Source organism: Cygnus olor, chromosome 1 (genome assembly GCF_009769625.2).
Source record: "Cygnus olor isolate bCygOlo1 chromosome 1, bCygOlo1.pri.v2, whole genome shotgun sequence".
Lineage (NCBI taxonomy): Eukaryota > Metazoa > Chordata > Aves > Anseriformes > Anatidae > Cygnus > Cygnus olor.
The window spans coordinates 68,208,688-68,231,627 of record NC_049169.1 but is presented as its reverse complement, the minus strand read 5'-3'; the positions used below and the strand labels follow the sequence as shown (position 1 = coordinate 68,231,627).

At 35.9% G+C, this 22,940-nt stretch overlaps 1 long non-coding RNA gene across 1 annotated transcript in view; it reads right to left on the bottom strand.

Annotated features, from left to right (window-relative positions):
* Positions 1–10,835: 10,835 nt before the first annotated feature.
* Positions 10,836–22,940, bottom strand: part of LOC121073217 — a 49,250-nt gene continuing 37,145 nt past the window's right edge. Inside the window, exon 5 of the long non-coding RNA XR_005821569.1 lies at positions 10,836–10,908. This is a non-coding gene — a long non-coding RNA (uncharacterized LOC121073217). The remainder of the gene's footprint in view (positions 10,909–22,940) is intronic.

The window sequence follows — 22,940 nt, the reverse complement described above, 5'->3', positions numbered from 1 at the left end:
GATGTGAATGGCTCTTTTCTAGGCCAACAGGCTTTCTGTCATTTCTTCATTATGTCTGAGAGTAATCTTCAAACATGCAAGTCTTCCCTTGAAGAATATATTAGCAAAAGAAGGGTGTAAAACGTTCTGTATCATTAAGAGGACTTGACTTTAAGAGCTGTTTATGCTACTTGGCAAGGAGTAAATAAATTGCTGATTATAAAATTAATGTTCTATTATACAGCCCAGGGGGGATAGTGTAAAATGCAATGATTTTGCATTGATAAAAAGATGTGGCCTGCAGTTTGTAATTTGTATTGTTCCTCATATAGTCACAGGATAACTAAAATGTGGAAATGCTACTTACCTAGAGCTCATTTAGACAACAACTCCCTGTAACAAAAGTCTAAACCAATAAGAATGTTTGTTCTTGGGCAAGTTGGGTCATCTTTGACTATAGAACATCAGTAGTTTGTGGTTAGGTTGTTAGGAAATAAGTGATAATTTCTTAAAGGGCTTTTTATTACCAAGAATTAAAATAAGCAAATAAAACTTATTCTACTATAGGAACTTTTGGACTAAGTTGCTGATTGCATGGTACGGAGAGTACATCTCTATTGTAATTATACACGGTAAAATTACAAACTGAAACTTGCATCTGTAAATCAGCCAGTGCAGTCACTTACAACAGCCTTCCTGTAGAAGGCTACAAAATCCTTTCAAGAGCGTGTCACAGTTTATCTATATGCCATTGAGCTATATAGTCTTTCCAGGTTAAAATAAAAATAAAATAAAAATAAAAATAAAAATAAAAGTAATAAAGCCTTAGCCTTAGCCAACCTCACATTCAACTTCAGCCTTCACCTTATGAATTCTAAAGTTTTGAGTTATACATGAATAGAGTCATTACGCTACCATAATACTCTAAACAGTAGTGCATGACATCAAATCTCAAGACTCCACTTAAAGATACATTATTAAAAATAGCCTTGATAAGCCAATAATAAGTGGTGGGGCTAACAGTTACCACCATGTGAAACAGCCTTACTGTAAGTTAGATTTTACAGAAATTACACTAACGGGCTTACTTTTCCCCTTCATTCTAAACATTTAGCTCCAACTCTTAACTGAAAGTAATTAGGATCATAGATGTGAGCCCATGATGGGAAATAAATACCATTTGTTTTAGATGATTGGAGGGACTGTAGTCATTAAACGTTTGAGTTCAGAAAGACAGATTTGCTTTGCAGGAAGCACAGACTTCTACAGGAGCAAGAGTGATCATTGGTTTCCTCATGTATCTATAAGTATTTGATAAAATGCAGTATTGTCCAGAGAAGACTTCAAACAGTGAGAAGAAAAAAAGATGATTTTGACAGATCCCTCCAGGTAACTCCTTGAGAAGGATGATGAAAACACTGCTGTATTGCTGAGGCTATCCCACCATCCAGAATGTGTGCATGTGAGGGGATGCAGGGAGAGAAGGATGGAGAGAAAGGAAAAACTAGAACTAGCTGATGAGTCAGTCCTTCGACAGGATCTCTTGATGTTTACAAAGAACGTAGTAGAAGAAGCATGCAGAAGGAAATCACTTGTTTCCTGCTCATGACCTGAGCCATGTCACACTCAGCCATTTCAAAGGAGAAGATGCTGCAGTATGAGAAACACTGCAATTGACAGTCACACTTCATGTATGGGGTGCTTAAAAATCAGGATATGTGTAAAAAACACCCAAAGGGATTTTGAAATAACTAGATTTGGCCATGCAGCAACAAATAAATAACAGCTTTGAAAATGCATTTGGCAAGGAAACCAAGGAAGAGCATCGGGAGAAAGCATTTTAGGAAAAGAAAAGCAAGAAAGGTTGAGAAAAAGTGAAGGAATGAAATCCAGTAGGAGACAGAAACTCAGAATTATTAAACAAAGAAAAACTAAAAATAAAATAAAAAAATCAGAAAAGGAATAAATTAAATAAAGAGGTCCTACTCTGTAATTTTTCATGTATTAAGGCTTCTCATACATGAAAATTGTCCCAGTGCATTCAGTGAAAGCTTTTGTACTAGGTGATCTATGAAATAGTGTGAATAGATCATTACCGCCTTTTAGAGGGGAGATAAACAGTTTATACTTGTTGCTGTAGAGAAGGAGGAAAGAGAGGAAGATCCAGAGGGATATGGCACAATCAGAGACATGGGCTATGAGGACACTCTTGTCACAGCTTCTAAAGTGCTATAACTAGGGTAAGAACATCTTTCTCAAAGCCACTGATTGAGGTTCAAGTTTGCAGAAAAAAGGCAATGTAAAGATTTTTAGTTATGCAGTTGAATATAAAAAGCCATACCTTAGAGATGTCATGAAGAAAGTAAGCAACAAAATAATAGCAAATGTTGAATATTTTATTTAGCATTATTTTGTTGCTTACTGTAATATATATGAGATACCCAAGGTCTCCTTTTATATCTGTGTCAATGTGGTTAGTGCTCAGATGCGGTGTGGTGTTGAGGATTGAGAAGGCAGTGGTAAAAGACCACACAGGACATCTGTAAATGGAAAGTAGAAGAACAGTCAACAGGACATCTCATCTGAAACCACATTGACACCAAGGAAATGACAGAGGAATACATCTGTAGCTAACGATCTTTCTCTCTGTCTCCTGTAGTAAGTAGGCACTGGTCCTGTTCACTTGACAAGGTGTCTGGTGAGTCCACTGGCATACAGGTTTCCCTAAGCCTTAGGGACACCTTTATCAAGGCTTGCCATGGAAACCGAATTGCTTTCATTTCTTGACTCTTTTCACTCTCCTTGTGATCTCATGAGTGGTCTTGTCCTACTTTCTTTCCACCTTTCATAATTTTGCAGCAGGGTCTATTTTCATCTGTTCCTTTACTATTGTCTAGGTTAGCATCTTCCTTTCCCTATGGCTCTGTGAACCCCAAATTTAAAGAGAAATTATGCAAAGCATAATCTTCCCTCTTGAAAACTTTAAAATGAAATTTTACACCATTAAAAGGCTTTAAAAAAAATCAATGCAGACATTTGTCAAAATTGCAAGAAAAAATTAATTTCACAAATCAGCATTTTGAATCAGGAAACAGTTCAGCCATAAATGTCAACCATCTCTACGTATCATTTTTCTCAGCAGTAAACCGGGATCTAGTGGTGTCTGCAAAATCCATCTCCAAAACAAACATCCTGACAAGCCATTGTATTTCTAAGGATCAATGTTGTGGATGAATGACCATCATGCACTTGGTAAATTTAAACCAAGTGCTGAAAAGTGCTGAGCATCTGCATTGCATTCAACTAAACTGAAACAACTCTCCTATAACCACTTCTACATCAGATTCTGCACTCTTTTTTTTTCCTTCACTCCTAACACTTTGTGCAGATTTACAGTAGAAAAATTGAAATAATCTAAAATTGACACATCTTAGTCCAAAGAATGATGTGATCTGGACTTTTTTTTTTCTTTACATGATTCTGTATGTTCTCTTCCCTATATACATACATATATATATACATACATACGTATATATATACTTGGATTGCTATAGGCTATCACATTCAGTGGGAGAGGAAAAAAAACACATTTTCTCCTATCAGATTACCTATAGTTGTCTTATTACTTACAGTTTCTACTATACTATGACACTTATTACAAAATTAACATATTTACATGCCATTTACTATTCAAATGTTAACAAAACAGAAACAGAAAATTAAAGAATGATAAAATATCTCATTTTGATTTTTTTAATCTTTCATACTGATATTTTTTGTAAACACAGCAAATGTTTCTAATTATATTTTAACAAGCAGTTATAAAGAGGAATGCCTCCTATTGGATCCTAAATGACTAAAAATGACCTACTTTAATTTTATTCATTATCTCTAACTGTTATTAGAACCTGTATTTGACATATGTGGATATTATTTGATCTTTTCAAACCACATTCATTCTCATTAAGAAAGCCCCAAGACATTTTCTTTCAGAATATTTTTCAAATATTCTGAGATTTTGCTTGTTATGTGAAATGTGACAGCACTTTCAAGTTCTTTATTATAGTTTTTCTTTTTTTTTTTCTACGGCAAGAACCAATTATCCCTTCCCAGTACTAGTGTCTAGTTTTGAACTCAGTATTTAAGCAATTAGTATCTGTATCTGTAAATTAATACATCTATATTCCTAATGTGATTTTAATCATACAAAATGAGTAAGAGCAGCCTTTTTCACTGTTGCTAAATGTAAAGAAATGTTTATTTAAAGTTATAATGAAATTAAACGAGGGGAAGACAAGCAATGGATATATTTTTTATGGCATTGCAGCTTTTTTTTTTTTTCTGAAGACCTCTTAAAAGTACATTACCTTTTTCAAAGTTGTCTGTTTTATACAAATTGAACTTATTGTCATACTTCTAAACTCTGTAATTTCTGACTGTATAAACATCTTCATGACAGCCTCAAATCCATTAAAGTATTTGAACCTTCAATACAAGAACTCCATTTTAAGTTAGGAATATGCAGAATACTATGCTGAAAATTATATCATCAGAAATTTTATCTAGTCACAATTAAATATCAGGTTATGAGTTATTATGAATACACAGTAATTGATACAGATTTTACTGTTTGATATAAAGCTCCCTTTTTGGGAAGTATCTGTGATATTTCACTAGATCAGAGATGTGAATCTGGATATGTACAGATGCATCACATTTCAAAATGCATTTCATCAGTAATCTACACAAAATAGCTCTTCTGACAAATGAAAACTAATTTCTTCATTTTGTTTTCTTATCTTGCCTGCAGAAAATGAGTAATAAAAAACTGTACTACACAGATTTGAGTTCATTATTACCTTCTTATGTTAATCACCAATTAAAGATTTCTTTCTCTCATGAATAAAAATTCTATAAATATTTTAGGTCCACTTGCTGATATGCTGATAGATGGGTTTAACTGACCTGCAGATGGCTGTTGTTACATTATATTCATTGTGGTTTTCTTGGAATGTCTACACAGAAGTGCTGAAGAGGAAAATAGAGAAGTTGAGAATGAAAAGAAAAAATACTAAAATTGCATTGAGTTCAACTATTCAGTTCAAATTTTGTATAATGCTCAGATCATTGTATTTGTCTTCCTGATGTTCAGAGATTACTCGTATACTACATTTATAGCCAAGTGAACAAGCAGATGAGAAAGAAAAAAAAAAAGGAAAAAGAAAAAAAAAAGAGACTTGGCTTAACATTTGACTATTGCAACTAGAATTTCCTTAAGTATCATTTGTTAGGTTAGATGGGAAAAGATAAATGTAAAAATTAATTAATGGGAAAGATTTCCCAGGAGTTTCATAAACTTAAACAAGAGATCATTCAAAAAGGGAAGCAGGCCTGAATACGTGAAAAATTTAGTAAATTTCAGATCTATAGCCTACAATCACAGCTAGCTGCTGTTTCCAGCATTGCAATCAAACACCCGTAGCTCAGTTTACCCAACAAAGTTCAGGTGGTAAATTCATAATCAACCTGCTGGTTCACTCATCTTTCTCAAGAAACCCCAGGCGGTCTGTAACTGGCCAACAAGGAAATAATATCAAAAAAGGGAATACCAGGTTGGTTTGGAATAAAAGAATACATGCATACAACTAAATAAAAACATCATACGATGGGTGAGCAATTGGCAGGGCTCAAAGGGTTGTGGTAAATGGGGCCACATCAGGCTGGCGGATGGTCACTAGTGGAGTCCCTCAAGGCTCCATTTTAGGGCCAGTCCTCTTCAATGTTTTTATAAACTATTTGGATGTAGGACTAGAAGGTGTTTTGAGCAAATTTGCCGATGACACCAAAATTGGAGGAGTTGTAGACTCAGATGAGGGTGGAAAGGCCTTGCAGAGAGATCTGGACAGATTGGAAAGCTGGGCAATCACCAACCACGTGAAATTTAACGAGCAAGAGCCGGGTCCTGCACCTGGGACGGGGCAACCCTGGCTATACGTACAGACTGGGCGATGAGACGCTGGAGAGCAGCCCCGCAGAGAGGGATCTGGGGGTTGTGGTTGATAGCAAGTTGAATATGAGCCAGCAGTGTGCCCTGGCAGCCAGGAGGGCCAACCCTATCCTGGGATGCATCAAGCATGGCATTGCTAGTCGGTCAAGGGAAGTGATTGTCCTGCTCTACTCTGCGCTGGTGCGGCCTCACCTCGAGTACTGTGTGCAGTTCTGGGCACCACAGTACAAAAAGGACATTAAATTGTTGGGGAGTGTCCAAAGGAGGGCGACGAAGATGGTGAAGGGCCTAGAGGGGAAGACGTATGAGGAGTGGCTGAGGTCACTTGGCCTGTTCAGCCTGGAGAAGAGGAGGCTGAGGGGAGACCTCATCGCGGTCTACAGCTTCCTCACAAGGGGGAGTGGAGGGGAAGGTTCTGATCTATTCTCCTTAATCACCAGTGACAGGACCCACAGGAACGGTGTCAAGCTGAGGCAGGGGAAGTTTAGGCTGGACATCAGGAAGAGGTTCTTCACCGAGAGCGTGGTCGCACACTGGAACAGGCTCCCCAGGGAAGTAGTCACTGCACCAAGCCTGTCTGAATTTAAGAAGCATTTGGACTGTGCACTTAGTCACATGGTCTAAAATTTTGGGTAGACCTGTGTGGTGCCAGGAGTTGGACTCAATGATCCTTATGGGCCTCTTCCAACTCGGGATATTCTATGATTCTGTGATTCTATGATTCTATGGCCTGCCCACACTCAATGGCTCATGATAGTGTGAACGCACTGTGGTTAAAGAGGATGTTGTATTAAGAAATGGGAAAAAGAGCAGTTATGCCAGTTCCTGGCCAGGCCCTGTTCTCTAGGGTTCAGATACTGCTTGCATAATCATTAACCTCCTCTGGCTCAACGATCAAAACAGAACAGTCCTGTAAGGAAATAATGCAACTGGGATTTGTCAGAGGAATTCCTGCTCCTCTATTAGCCTTTCTTCACACACTCTGACTGGTGCTGAATAAAACAAGGCATAGAGGTTACAAAGCAACCTCTGTGCTTTGAAATTATGCCTTTTCTTGTTGACTCAGAGATCTGATTTCCCAGCTCCTGTTGTCATTAGAACAGATATCAAGGTTTTCTCTTAAACCTGTTGCAAATAATGGTTTCTAACATGAGGAAACAATCTCTCTCTTTTTTTTTTTTTTTTCCCCTAATCTTTTTCTTGGAAACAGTTGAACTACTTTATCCTATTGAGCCTCAAGCAGATAGTTGACCCAGAAAATTTCAACCCTTCTTTCTGAAGTCTGAAAAGGGGGTCCTATACTAAAAAGCACTAGTTAAGCAACTAAAGGTGTAGCTGCTCCATCTGAAACATCCATTTAAATCATTCATGTGTAGACAGAAATGTAAGCATTTCAGAGCTTTAATTGGAAAAAAAAAAAAAAAAAGCATAAAACTGACCCAACAAGTCCAAGCAAAAACAAAATTCTTCTTAGAGACTAGCACTTAAAACCATAACGAAATGGAAAACATGCTTAGACTCCACCTGTCTACATATTGCCACAGCTACATCTTAGGTAAATGGTCAGAAGGATTTGATATATGTCCAGCTTGCAGAACAAGTACTAAATCCATGTACTCTGTGCCTGTAAAAACATGAAGAGAAGAAGACATAGAAAGAATAGAGAGTCCAGAGAAGAAGGCAGAGAAGAGTAGAAAAGGTTAGAAATATGCCGGTACACAGCTTATATAAACAAGCCAAAAATAATAGAGTAATTCTGCTCAAGTAATTTCTCTTCTGTCCTCAGCAGAACACTCTTTTTATATGATGGATTTTGGTGACCCTTTACCATAGAGACAGAAGTCTAAGTGCAGAAGCCCAGCACAGGAAATCCTAAGATGTGACCAATGCCACTTATCACAGAAGGTATTAGTACAGGTGGTCTGGGCAGATGATTTCAAACACTAAATATTGCTATTTGCTTTCTTTTTCCACTCAAAATATAATTTGTGACAGAACAGGCTTGTTTCCGTTGGTAAAGCTCAGGATAACTTTAAGACTAATATTTTTACATTCTCTTACCTTACTTCAGAGGTGATTTACAAGGTGCAGTGTGAAATCTGTTCTACTTAAGTAGGTAGAATGCAGGACTTTGTTAAGTAAACAAAAGCAGAAGTGAAAAAGAAACAATTTGAATTCTTTCTTTGAGCAAGTTACTACGTTTTCCTTATGATTTTATTAAATCGATTAGGCTGGATGAATCCTTTTAAAATTTATTATTGTTATTATTAATAATATTACTACTACCACAACTACTAAAAATAATAATGATAATAGGAAGCGTTTCATTCCCTAAATACAGATCTCAACAATAGGGAGTCTGATTTTTCCATCACTTATGCATAAAGTTATTAGTTTTAGCTACACTGAGCAAGCATCTTCAAAGGCAAAAATCCTTTGTTTGTTCCAAGGAGCTTCATCTTCACCGAAGACTTTTTTTCAGCCTGATGCTTTGTACGGAGATCATTTGGGTTTCACAAAGGCTTTGCAACCTTTTCTCTTCTTTCACTGAATATAAATATAATCTATATAAATATGATTTTTCAGGTAGTTCTCAATGAGCTCAATGGAGAAGTGATCTCACTAGATAGGCGAGCACATATGGCATATCCTGAAACCTTGACATCACTTCTGCTTTAAATTATATATGTAATGAGTTAGTGTAATTTGGCAGCAAGGAAGACACTGATCACTGTGAACCAATATGGGAAAAGAGGAAGATTATTTATTTACTGCTACCATTACTACCAGGATATAGATATGAATTAACAGAACAGGATTATGAAGTCAGTTGACATTTTGACATCTCAACTACATGGTCATCCTTTATGCCATCTTCCTGGCTTCAGTTTGCAACATGAGTTCTTCAGTCAGAAGAGCTTATTGGCTACTCTTCCAGAATACAAACCATACTTTTAGATATTACTAAGAAACAACTACTGTCCACAGAGTCTCAAATACTCAAACAGCTTGAGGATAGCATAACCTAACCCCACAGAACTACAGAGAAAAAGGAGAAAAGGAGGCAGAGGGGCAAAGAAGGAGGGTTGCCCACTGCTAATCCCTGATTGGTAACTGCACTCTATGCTGCTTGTGCTGTTATGAAGACATGAGAAATATCTAGCAATTAAGACCATGATTAATGCTCCAGTAAGGCTGAGCAGAGTGACCACTGGGGTCATATTTGGTGTTAAGGGACTTTTCTACTGCACTGGAGTCAGTTGCCAAGCTTCTGAAGTCTTTCTTAGCAGATTCCACATGCTTTTGGAAAGCTCTGGTACCATTTCCTCAATGTCTTTGTCTAGCTATTAATGGGAATTGCCTGTGTGCGTACAGAAGAGTTTAGAGAATTAATCTGTGTTGAAAGGTTTTCCTCTTGTATCAGTGAGTATGAAAGTAAAATATATGTTTCTTAAGGAGTACTGCCAGCATGAATAATATTGAGAGTTCTTTATCTAGTATTCAAATCATAATGACTACTTTTTTAGGAATTACATTAATTTTTAAACAACATTCATCTCTACCTTTTTTTTTTTTTTAATTAAAATGTGCTCTGCCTAGTCCATATACATGTACAAATGTAGTTTGCAGTTTGACAGGATATTATTGAACTGTATGTGAATTGCTTTAAAAGTAACCAGATTTGAAGCATCCATCAGTCAGTAACAGTGCACTCATAGGTCACTGAGGCTGTCAATTTCAATCAACTCTGTAATTAAATACATCACCAATATAGATTTTGTGTAAGAATGTCACTTGTTCTTCAGATGTCTGCTACTGGGACAAATCGCACTTCAGTGTCTTAGAATGTGCCTTCTAAATACAGTTTTTTAAAACAGCATAACATCTCCATCCATCTCAATCCAATTTGCTGAATAGAAATCTGTTTAACTAATACACAGTCTAAACACTGAATTAGAAAACAATATATGTGTTTCTTTTCCTATTTAAATGAACACAGTAATGCTATAGTAGATATTTTATTGCTTCTCTTTAAACTCTTGTAGTGGCAATTGTTAAGTAAAACAATAAGAAAGAATAATACCTTGTCAAAAGGAGAAAAATTGTAATTAACTGTAATTAAAATTACTTTCCAACATGTACAAAAATAAAAGAACAAGATCTTCAGACATGAGGAAATAAATCATTAAATCTAATTTTGCTATATGAACAGAAATACAAAGCATTTTCAAATAAAAAGAAAAAAAGAAAAAAGAAAAAAGAAAAACCCATTTAGTGCTTCTGAGTGTCAGATTCTTCTATTACACTTGCCACTAGATTGGAAAAGTCTGAAACAAAGCTGAATTACCAAATATATATTGCCTGCCATTTGATTTAATCTTCAAATAAGCTTCAGGAAGCAGGTCCCTGGACAGTTAATCTTTAGTTTTGTAGCCCATGCACATTTTCAATAAGGTTACTAGGGAATTAGTCCGGGAAAGGAGGGGAAAGGCATATTGTCTTATTCTAAAGATGACTGTCAACATCCTGCTAGCAAATTATAACTTCCTTAATATAAAAACGTTATTAGCTGAGTCCTAGCTTCAATGAGACAGTAGTCACTCAGCAGGGGAATGTTCTTTGTATTTTTCCCCATAATCAGATACTTGCCCAGTTTAAAATATATATTTTGTGAATATTGTTGGTATACTACATTTTAAGGCCCAAACCTGCAGCCTAGAAAATGCTAAGGATGCTGTGACTGGGGGTTCTAAGAGAAATGGAAATGGAGTGGTGTTCTCAGAGATTTACCATGTGCAATAGTATGGTTATGGAAGGTTGGTTTACTTACCTCTTCAAGCAGCAATATAGAGTTAACTGCATTGCTGGGAAACTGTTGCCCTTGATGACTGCACCTTGACCAGATGGAAGCTCTAGATAAACTGAAATACATAAATAAATATAGGGTTTTATTATTCTGTGTTGTGCAGTTCCCAGGATATGAATCAAAACCTGCATCAATGGCAACTCTTTTGAAAGTTCCCAACTCAATAGCACATGATACAGTTAAATTTTAAAATAAATATATTCTACCAAGACATGGAAGACAAAAAATCACAGCAAATTCAAGTTAGAGTATCCCAAAAATATGTCCTAAGAGGGAAATGTATATGTCTAATAGAATAAAAAAAAGATAATAAACAAAGAAGAAGTGGAAAGAATAAATATACACTTAACAGCTGGTATTTTCAGGAAAATGTAGAGAAAAGCTGATATCATTTTTAAAGAAGGATTGGAGTGTAGACTAGGAAATTTGGTATTGGTTCTTTAAACAATTGAAGAAGCCTTAATGTCAGATTAAGATTAAAGTAAACAGGTGTCTCATTTAAATGTAGCAATAGTCTGTATGGTTTTTTTGCTTTCATTTTTGTTGTTATTGTTGATTTTGTTTTTCATTTTCTAAACTGTTACGGTAAAGAAACAACAACCAAACAAGCAAACAAAAACAACATGCCAAGAAATATAAACAAAAGGGGGTTTTGAAACTCATGGCAGATTCAGGAAGTAGATCTGTGGATGAAGGAAAGCTACGTTTAATTTATAAACATAAACAGCTGCTAGTAAGTATTTCTTGTTAACCCATAGTTGGCAATATATTGTCTGTAGTTGCTATCCACTATTTCCTCTTAACTGTGAATACCCAGATTCTACATTTTATAATCCTATCAAAAATAATTTTGTATGCTGATTTGCATTGCTTCCAGTGCACTGAAATTATTCTTCTCTGTTTGAAATGACTGCTCTCTTATCAGAGATCAGGACAATGCCTGCTTTCTCATCCTCGCTGACCTATTATCTGCCTCTGAGGCAGTGAACCATACTCTTCTCCATAATACTGCATTCTGTTTAGGCCCCAGTAATCCTCTTCTTTCCAACTTGCCTTCCTAGTTTTCTAGTCATTCCTACAGGTTACTGCTTGGTAAATTCTTCTTATCCTATACCAGTGTCCTACTGGGGGGCCTTTGTCCTGTGTTGACTTTTCTCTTCCCTACATTTGTTCTCCAGTTAATTTCATAAGCAAATACAAGCACAGTGAAATGTAACACTGACCTCTACTCAATACCTGAGACCAGTCTTCATCTTTTTTATGGATCTTGAAGTGCACATCTTAATCTTTCTTCCATGATGAGGCCATAGAGGATATACAAGAAAGAGGGAAGATGTGCATTTCAAAACACAGACAGGCTGAAGATAGGCCTCAAAGGAGTGGCTTGGTATCATCTGTAAAGCTACCGCCTTATTCATCTTCGTAGGTCTTCTTAAAGCTGTCTTCTGTGTTGGCAACACAACCTGATAAACACTAGGTCCCAGCTGTGATGAGATTACTACCATTTCATTTGCTGTCTTTTGTGCTTGAATTCTACCACTGTCTTCTTTTTTTTTGTTTGTTTGTTTGTCCCTACCCATGGCAGAGGATTTGGAATTAGATGGTCTTTAAGGTCCCTTCCAACCCAAGCCATTAGGTCACAGAATCATAGAACGGCTCGAGTTGGAAGGGACCACAAAGATCATCTAGTTCCTACCCACCTGCCTTAGTGGGTGGCAGGGATGCCACTCGCTAGATCAGGTTGTTCAGGGCTTCATCTAATGTGGTTTTAAACAACTCCGGGGATGGGGCATCCACAACCTCTCTGGGCAACCTGTTCCAGTTTCTCACCACCCTCTGATTGAAGAATTTCTTCCTAATCTCTAATCTAAATCTTCCTTCTTTTAGTTTAAAACCATTCCCCCTTGTCCTGTCATTATCTGATTGGACAAAGAGTCATTCTCCATCTTTTTTATGTCTCCTTTAAGTACTGAAAGACCACAATATATGATTCTGTGATTCCTGGGGCAGGAACCCTTTTTGTCCTGTATTTGTACAGAGCTCAACAAAGTGAAATCACAGATTTTGACTACATTATACAGGGACTGTGATGCAAGAGATGTTGATAATGATAATGCACAGAACTCAAGTATCTGTACCACAGAAAACATTGTGCTTCCACACAAGATGTGAGGAACTGCAAGAAAAAAAATTAAATAATTTTGATAATGTGCTAGTGTCTCTGAAAGGCATCTTTCCTTTTCCGTAAAAAGATATATACATATATATATACACATACATATATATATATATATATGTATAGGATCTGACCTCTGGTAGAGAGGAGCATTGCAATTACAAGGGAATTGAGGAATTTGTTCCTTGTCCAAGGAGTAGATTATCCTGGGCCAAGTGGACATATTGCCAAAATCCACATTCACATGGCCCCAAAGACTTCATTTTATCTATACTCAGGCATGTTAAAGTATTCTTTTCCTACCTCAGTGCCCTATAGTAAAATGGGCAGCATTCAGACCATAGTAAATTGATTACTGGAGGGAGGAATTTAAAAATCCATTTGACCAAATCATAAGAACTTAATCACTCTACAACCCAACCAGAGAAATTTAAATAGTATTTCAGGCACATTAACCTCAAATAGATGATTTGAGCATTTTTCGTGGTCATCAGTAACAGGTGATAATTGTAATTTCTTGTGAATTATACTACACAGTTCAATATATTTCAAAATAATTCTTCTATCAAGAACATAACTCAGCATCCAATCATGGATTTAAAAAAGATAGTAGAGAAATACCAAGACATCCAAAATTTTCCTTGAGCTTTGTTTATCTTCAAGAACCAGGCAGATTTCACAGGGATTGATCATGGGTAACTTACAGTTTTACTTGACTGAATGCCAGCCCTGTAATATGTGAAGCCCTGTTTAGTAAATAATACAGGCTCTAAATGGGCACAACAATGATGCAAATAACCCCGATACTGTATTGTGTAAATACCAGACTAGAAATCTGTCACTGACATCAGTGAAAGAAGCCCAGATGCATTTGGTGACACTGGAATTTTATTCCTAAACACGATTTTTACTATCTTTGTTGTCATACAAGTAACATAGTAATGTCTGTTGTACATACAAGTAACATACATGGTCTGTGGAGTACCTCCACAGACACAGACAATTCTTCATGATTATAAAGACTCAAAAAGAAATTTCAATGTTACATGCACCATAAAATGTGATATTGCCTTGGATGGTTGGCCCAATACAGGGAAAAGAGTCAGGAGAGTTTTAAACTTTGTTTTAAAGCCCAGAATTTCCATTTTGCAGCAAATACCAACTTTTTCTCAATCTGTTTTCCTTCTAAACCAATATTAACATACCAGTGAGCCAGAAAGAGAAGACTCTCAGACAACCACCGACTTTCAACAAGGGCTCAGGGAGCACCAGGAATGAGAGATTTCTCAAGGCAAGCTTTCAGCATCTGCTGAATGGGACTTCACATGTTCCAGTTCTGGTTCACATTTCTCTTCCTATTACGCCTCTTACACAGTCATAAAAAGAGCATTTCTTTATTTATTTTATTCCAGTTAAGTAAAAATGTATGAGAAAAAATAATTTTGTGTCAGGGTTATACTCTGCTTCTATAAAATTAAAATACTTTAGTCTAATCTTGACTTTTAAAATCACAGATGTTGGTTAACAATTTAAAAATCTCATACATCTTAACACAAAATACTGCTTCAAATCGAAAAGTTTCAACGGTCCATTCCAAACTAGAACTATTGTGTTTTTCCCCACAATATCTCTACAAATTTGCTATATTCTCACAGAACATTTAAATGTTGACAACGTAACATTTTTTATCAGATCTGCTTCATGGTAAAGGATTGTTCTGTTCTCCCCCATGAGAGAGGCAGTTTACCACTTGGAGAGTCTATGAGCTCCCCTTAACATGTACAACTTCTGGGTATTGAAGAAAGCCTTCCTAATGAAATGTTCTAGATAATTTATACCTTGCAAGGTAACAAATTTTCCTTGAGAATGTCATCTTGAGTGTTACAGTGCTTACCCATTCTTTTCCAATATTCCAGGGTGATAAATAAAATGGGCAATGAAATTTCCTATGACTCTCAAAGGTGAAATTCAGTGGCAGATTGGCAACCATAATAAATATCCATGATTCTTAGATCTGGTTAACTGACCAGCCAAACAAGAAAGTGCTGGGGTGTCAAGCCTCTACTGTAATGATGGCTAGAGTAGATGTAGTGCTTAGAGAACATACAACACAGGTTTTTAAATACATGATCCCAATGTACTGAAAGCAACGTTCACTTTTTATTAACTGGTTTTATTTTGAAATAAAGTCCCAAGGGAAAAAAAGAAAAAAATCAGGAATTCCATCTATAAAAAATGCTGAACTGACCAGGAAGGCAGATAACTTACAGTACATACCATGAAAACTGTGTTTTCTCCTACTTCTGCCCATCAGAAATGGACAGTCAGTATTTCAACGACCAAGGAAGCCAAATGAAGTAGAGAAACCTGTTAACCTGTTCTAGACCCCACTGGTGACATCTGTTCTGTGGACATTGCCCTTCAGGAAAGGTTTACTACCCTGACCCTTCCCAAGGACACCTTCTGAAAGGGAAGTATTTTATTTTGTAATCCCGAAATGTAAATGACTCAGGCCAAATTTGAACTCTGGGGAAAGAACCAAAATTCCTCACACAAATGCACTTGGAATTAACATAACAAATTAGAATTAATTTGCTGAAGACAAGGGCTATTACCCTTATGTTCATCCTTGCAGAGTAGTTGCTGAGCTAAACAACTTATCATCTTTTTCATCAAAATACAGAGCAGAAAAGGAGCAGATGTGAGGATGGGAAATGGCAAAGACTGAAAAAGAATATGTGAACCATTCCTGCTAGCTCAGATATTTCTCAAACTTGTGACTTGGAATTGCCCACCCTATAGGAGATACTCTGCTAAACAGAGCTGTGAGACAGGACATGCTGATATATAGAGATGGCACAGACACTGTCTTCTAGAAGATCTCCCGACACCTACATGGATTCATAGTTTTACTTTTCTTTTATTTTTTCATTTATTTTCCCAAAGGGTAAAACCAGTCTCCCCCAAGTAGGATGAAATCGAAGGGTAAATAAGGTAGAATCCAAGATTTTCCCAAACACAGTAATTTCAACCCACACCTCCTTCCCCCCCTCCCCCCAAAGAAAAAAAAAGAAAAGTATAAAGACAATGCAGAAGCATCATTTAGAATCCTGTTGCAACATTCCAAGTTTTTGGTTATTCTTTGAAATACTAGGAAAAAAATATATAAAAATTTTTAAAAAGCGGTCATAATCTGACTTTACTGTAATATTTTCAGAACACAATTTGATTTCGGCATTAAAATACTATGTTTTCTGCTTTGGTTTGTTTGTTTGTTTGTTTAATAGAAACTCAACACTGAGCTCATTTAGATCATTTAAAAATATTTCTGCTCTATTCTATAACATCATAAGGATAAATGAAAAGTTTATGGGATGCAAGACAAATGTGAAATAAACAGAATTTCTTAGACATGGCAGGAATCAGAGGACTGAAACATTCAAAAAGGAATTTGTTTTAAAAATAAGTATATTCTTTTTTCTATGTGGTCCTGTATTACCTTCTCAACAAAGATTACTGATAAAAATACAGTAAATTTGAAGGAAAAAAAAAAAGTGACGGGTTCCTTTAAGTACTCTGAAATTGCTGGAGAGCTAGATAGATACTGTCATGGTCAGGCAGTTAAGTATCATCAGTATGGTGTTGCCTTGGATTGTCACCTGGTCCAGAATTATTTAATTCCTAAACTTAGAGGTCCTACTGGAATTAAAAAGAAGTAACTTCATACATGATGCTCGAGTTAAACTAGTAACCATGGGAAGTTAGAGATGGTTTCAAATTTGCTTCAGAATCTTAATAGGCAAAGGGCATTTAAAGTTAATATAACTCACAATATTACTGCACACTAATATAAACTAACCTTACTTCTGTTCTAAGCAGGCTTGAGCTTGTACAGTCCAGGGTTCAATCTGACTTGAAGCCGTTTACTGACTGTATTCTGTGTAATGTATTCTGTCTCTCAGCAAAGCTTATTAGCTCGGCTTGATGCTACACTAATATGTCTCCACACCTCTTGGCTTGTGTTCAGCCCCCTCGGAGCACAGGGAAACAGAGTTTATATCTGGCTGAAAAATGCTATGTACACATATATTGTATTAGGTCTAATAGAGATATAATAAAAACCAGATAAACAAAATTATACTGTGAATATCATCTTTTGTTTTCTCACCCCTTTGGTACAGGACAAAAAATAAACACACACAAAACATTACAGTTGATTTTGGTTATAGTTTTAAAGAATATACAGTTTACAGATTATTAAATTAATGACAATCTAACCTTGAAAACACCTCTATCTGCTGAAAGAGCAACACTCCATCAACTGTTTTGATTCATTAATGTATCATTTAACTTGGTATGACACATGTTCAGCAGTTATAATTACATTATGGCCTCCCTATTACATCAGCTCAGCTCCAAGTTTCTGTCACCACAAGTCCAATTTTCAACACAGAGCAATCCAGTGCACTCTTTCCTTATTAGTGTCATCTTTAATGTAGCACAGAGTCTGAACCATTACTTGGCACTGAGAGTTTAACAGCAATTAACCCCTGCTCTGTCCCCAGGGAGAAGTACATCAGCAACTTGCCAAAACACTGTAAACAAGCTGGCCAAGATCAATGCAAAACCATGCTGGCTGCAAAGCACCTACTGTATTAATTTAGGATTGATATAGGAAAAGAGAAAATAGTCTGCATGAAATTGACCTAAAAGGATGGCCCACACAGGTTACAAGATTTTCTTAAAGCTGAAAAGAGAAAAAATTAAATACCTAGTCTGCTTGCTTGCAAGCACACTCTTTTCTGCCTTGGCTGTTATACTATGCTGATCACCAAAGACCTGACAATTATACCTGAGAATAAATATTTATTTTGCCTGCTAGCTGGTTAAAAAGGAAAAGACATGTTTGGTTTTGATTAGTAAACAATGCAATACATATCAATTTCAAAATGAAGGTCAAGGTTCTTCTCCCAAGAGAACAGAACAGGACAAACCCAAGTACTGTGGATGGCAACGTGGTCCCTCTCACCAGCTTCTGCTGAGGTGGAAAGATATCTTTGGCTGTAAGCCAGTGAGGTCAAACAAAACAACTTAAACTGTGACTGCAGAACAACCATGGCACTAGGCACGATGTGTGCCTCTGAGGACTGCTACAGCTCACTGATATCTCTGGCACTTTCTCTGCACTGCTGTTGTTAGCAATCAGAAAAGCAGAAGGGAGAGCTGCCATTGAATTAAGTGACAGAACCAAACTACAAGGCAATACTGCAGTAAGGACATATGGGTAAAAAAGCCCACTCTCAAATGTGAGATATAGGTTGAATGAACCTAAGATGAAATATTCTTGTGTATCAATGGAATGTTTTGTTGTTTTTTTGTTTTGTTTTGTGTTTTTTTTTTTGACATCACAATTTTCCCCCATGAAGTTTTGATTTTTTCACAAGCCAGAAGTTCAACTGGGAAAAAAAAAAAATCCAAATGGAAATTTACCAATAAAGTCTTCCTGGTTAAAAAATGGAAAGACATCCTAGGATAACTCATTTAATTAAAAACTTCTGAAATCAGGTTGTTTTAATAAAGATAATAAGAAGTCAAATTCATCATTCATTCATCTCAGTATCCTACATAAATGGTACAGAATAATTATAAATCCTAGTTCAAAATTTAAAGAATGTAGGCGTAGGATTGCCACTACTCCCAGTGGACTTTTAAGGCTCCTAGCTAGTAGAAATGGTAACAAGTCCAAAGTGGCATCTGTAAACAAAACCTGAGTGTCCAGTCTCAGAGGTGTTGGGTTGTACTGCAGGACACATATCCTTGTCACCAGCTGAGTTCAGGTTCTAAAAGTTTTCATGTTTAGCTGGTTGGGGAAGTTTCTTGGGGAGAGAAAACGGAGAGAGGAGAAAGAGAATGGTAATTGCAAATGAAATAATTTCAGTACAAATATCTCTGTCTTCAAATCAAAAAGTAGCTGTGATTACAATGACTTTGAAACATATGAATCATGGAACAGCCTTGTTTCATCAGTAGAAGGCAAAATGTAAATAGTAGGAAGTACAGCACTTTAAAAAGGTGTTTTAAGTACTTTGGACTTATTGATCTTCTGTACTACAAGTAACAGAAATAATGACTTTTAAGCTTGAAGATTTTAAAGTCAGTTGGTTAAAAAGATAAATTTTATGCTTAGAGAAAAGAAAAAAAAAAAAACTGTAGTGCAGCAGAAATAATATGCAAATGCTGAATAAAATTATTTGGAAAAAGAAGGAAGGAAGGTTTACACTTGAAATTTTCTAAACTTTGGCTATTTTTCCACTGCAGTAAACTGATAAATGGGGAGTTTCAAAATAGGCACTGTTGACCTAATTATAAAAATGCATGCAGAGGATTTACATGTTAAATACCTAGTATTGACCTACTAAGTCTTAGCAACACCAAAGTGTGCCAGTCTAATACTGTTTTGCTGTTGGACTGTTAAAGGATTAGAGATACCATAGGACCTCTCCTTTTATATATTGCAAATTTGGACTAATAATTTCAAATATACAAATCTGAAGCTATAGATTGTATATTTCTAATTTATATCTGCTTTTACTGTGATTTCAATAGAAATTGTCAATACTTTCATTTTTGAAAAATCAGGCTGTAGTTTAATCCTTCAGCTCTGATCATTCTGAATAGTCACTCCTAAGATAGTTGCTTAGCAGGCTTAGTATATGGTTATTTAAAAGATCATACACACGATTCCCTCCAAATATCTTTCTGTGTGTGTTTGTGTGTTTGTGTTGTGCTAGATTACAATTTCAAGTAGATATAAATGTATTTACCAAAAATATTTATTTATTTATTTATTTATTTGTTGAAAATTACAGCTAAGCGGTGGGAATTTAAGTGGAAAACCTAGGATAGTCTTTATCTTCAACTTGCTAATATGGATATCAAAATTTATAATTGCCAAGACTCAAGGTGTTGGTAATTTTTTTATATTTTTTTTTTCTAAATTTAATTTTTATTTTTAATTCAATGGAAGGAAGGAGAACATCTGAATTTTAGGATCTAGAACTGAAATCAGTTTGAGTTTTACTAGTAGCAACAGCAGATCCAGCTCAATAAAAAGAATTCTTAATAGGTGTTAGTAACTATGGAATTTATCTGTCTAGTTAAATTAGAAGATTGTGATAACAGGAAGAAGACTAATTTGAAAAAAAGTAGGGAGAAAATTAAAATAATGAAAAAAGAAAGAAAGAAAGAAAGAAAGAGGCTGTGTATAATGCAGAAGAGTTCTGTTTGCAAGGCTTGGTTGTTGTGAAGTGTGATGAACTTTAAATCAGTGGAAAATCTGAAAGACCATGAAGAAAAAAGGATTATCTGGAATAGTAAGTGGAAGTAAATTAAGTATCAATATGATCCTTTATTTATTACATTAGGAATGGAAAATTAGATGTAGAAACAGAAAGCTGGATACTGTGATTCAGAGTGTGCCTACCATCTTCCAGGTGTAAATCACGCTATGCTTGTTATTACCTGCCTTGCATCTTCATTGACAACAGAAGTATTTAATCTTAGTGTTACTGTTCTGTAAAAATGTGGTTGGCTTGTAACTTTTTTTGTTTCTCTTTGGGGGTAAGTTAATGATGAACTAGAGCTGGAAGAGCAAAGATATTTTGCAGCAAATATTCTTAGCACCTTGCACCCACTTCAGATTTCTCATCAAGGGTTTATCAGCACCCGCCTAGAAACAAAACAAAACAAACAAAAAAAATCTTTCTCCCAGTGAATACAAAGGTTTATCTGGAAATATGAGGATTCTATTTTGGCCTGTTCTCTGAAATATGTTGAATTACAAAATATGTTCTATCCCTCTTGTATTTGTTAGTCTTATACCCAAATAAATTTACCACAGTGGAGGGAAAGAAACAAACTTTTAAGTCCTAGTTTAAAAAAAAAAAAAAAAAAAAGGAATGATTTATTTGGCAATAAATTTAAACTCTGCCTAGCCCATTTAGTCAACTGTCTCCAAGTCAAGAGTCACAGATCTTAAGAGCTGTTATGATGCCAAGTTAATTTCCTGAAAATGGGTGCCTGAGGTGGTTGGATGAAGAATTCAACATGACTAATAAAAAAGAAAGGCACAGCTTAGAGGAGATAAAAGGCGATAGTATTGGAAGGAAGGATTTTTTTGGTTTTCCTCTCAGTAATAGTTCAGTTGATCATAAAGACCTTAATGTGGATACTCCTGAAAAATTGTTCCTTGGTGTTCTATTTCTTTTTCCACCTGACCTAGGAATACCTACATTTGCTCCTTTTCATACGCTCTCTGAAGGGATGACTTTTCCATAAGACATCACAGAACTTCTGCACTGCGTGATACTTCTTGCTTCCAGAGGAGATCTAGCTGTATTAGATACAGATAATCAATCTGGCCCACAGGATAGAATGGGAATGAGTTAGGAGAACAGAAAATCCCTAGGGATACCACCACAACAAAAGAAACAATAATATTGAACTGGCTCATCATTAACTGTTTCTGACCAGTTGAACAAAATAAGATATTTTATTCAGGTCAAACAAGCCCATACTTAAATAATTAGGGCTTGGATTTCTTGATGTAAAGTCAAAAACTATATGCACAAATAAGTTTTTCCTAGAGAAATTGTTTCTTTAAGGAGATATTTTTTAATGAAGTTAAGTTCCCAGACAGTTCTGTTACTGATTTCAAATCTCTGTCTGAAAACTGTACTAGGAAGCTTCTTAATATTATTTTTTTCAGTGTTTCCAGTTCAGCTGCTTGCATGCCTTACATGGTTGTAATAACTGAAGGATAAAGCCCATAATTACTAAACCAAAAAAAAAAAAAAAAAAAAAAAAAGCAACAAAGAAGTCACATTTTTGATCAGTCCATCTGTAACATAAATGCAAATTTAACTGAATTGATACTACAGAAAAATTTCCAAAAGGGAGTAGCCCTAGAACAATTCAAGTAATCTTTTAGCTTGACATTTAATGTTGAAAATTGGTCTGGGTTCTTCTGCAGACCCCCTAGTGTTACCGGTACATCCAAATGGAAGGACTCCAAAACAAGGAACAAACCTGCTAGCTTGATCTCTTGTATAACATCAATAACATCTGCCCTTACAGTGCAGCCAGCATCTGCTTGGCTGAAAGCTGTATTCTACAAGGACATGCAGACTTGGTGTAAAAATGTTGGCACACTTTTTCCCTTGCTATTTTAATTTCCATGACTAGAGGACTGTTTATGTGTAATATAAATATGTGTGGGTTTAACTTCTTGCCACTGGTCCTGTAGTGCTTGTTTCTCTTATTTCAGTATCTCAAGTGTCTCTCCAAGAAGGAGTTTATACACTGTAATCAAATCAGCTTTGATCTTCCCTTTAAGGAGCTAACACTGCATTTTTAACATCTTGCAGCAAAGTACTCTTTCTAGAACTTGTATAGTTACAGAAGCTATTCTCCATACTCCTTCCAGTTACATAATTTCCAAGTAAGATAGAATACATGATTGTCCTGGACTTGTTTAGTCATCCACAACCCTTAAAAAGGATTATAAAAGAGAATCAGTAGTGGGTTAAGCCAGCCAGGTATTGTTGTAAATAATAACATCTGAAGACTCAGGAGTATATAAGTTTATCACTCAATAGATAAACAGCAAAGTTTCATTTTTCTTCCTTTCTCCTTTAAAGACTGCAGATGTTAAGGTCAGGATTCAGACCCATAGTTTTGACATAATGCAGTCTGAAGTTTAGTACTTTTGTTCTGACTTTCATCAAATGTCAGAGTCAGCGGCTCTGTCTTCTCACAAAGTAAAAGTCAAATTACAGGTTTGAAGAAATTCCTGTCAACTGAAACCATACAGTTCTGCTCAGCTTTATCCTTAACTGTGGCTGTGTAAATCT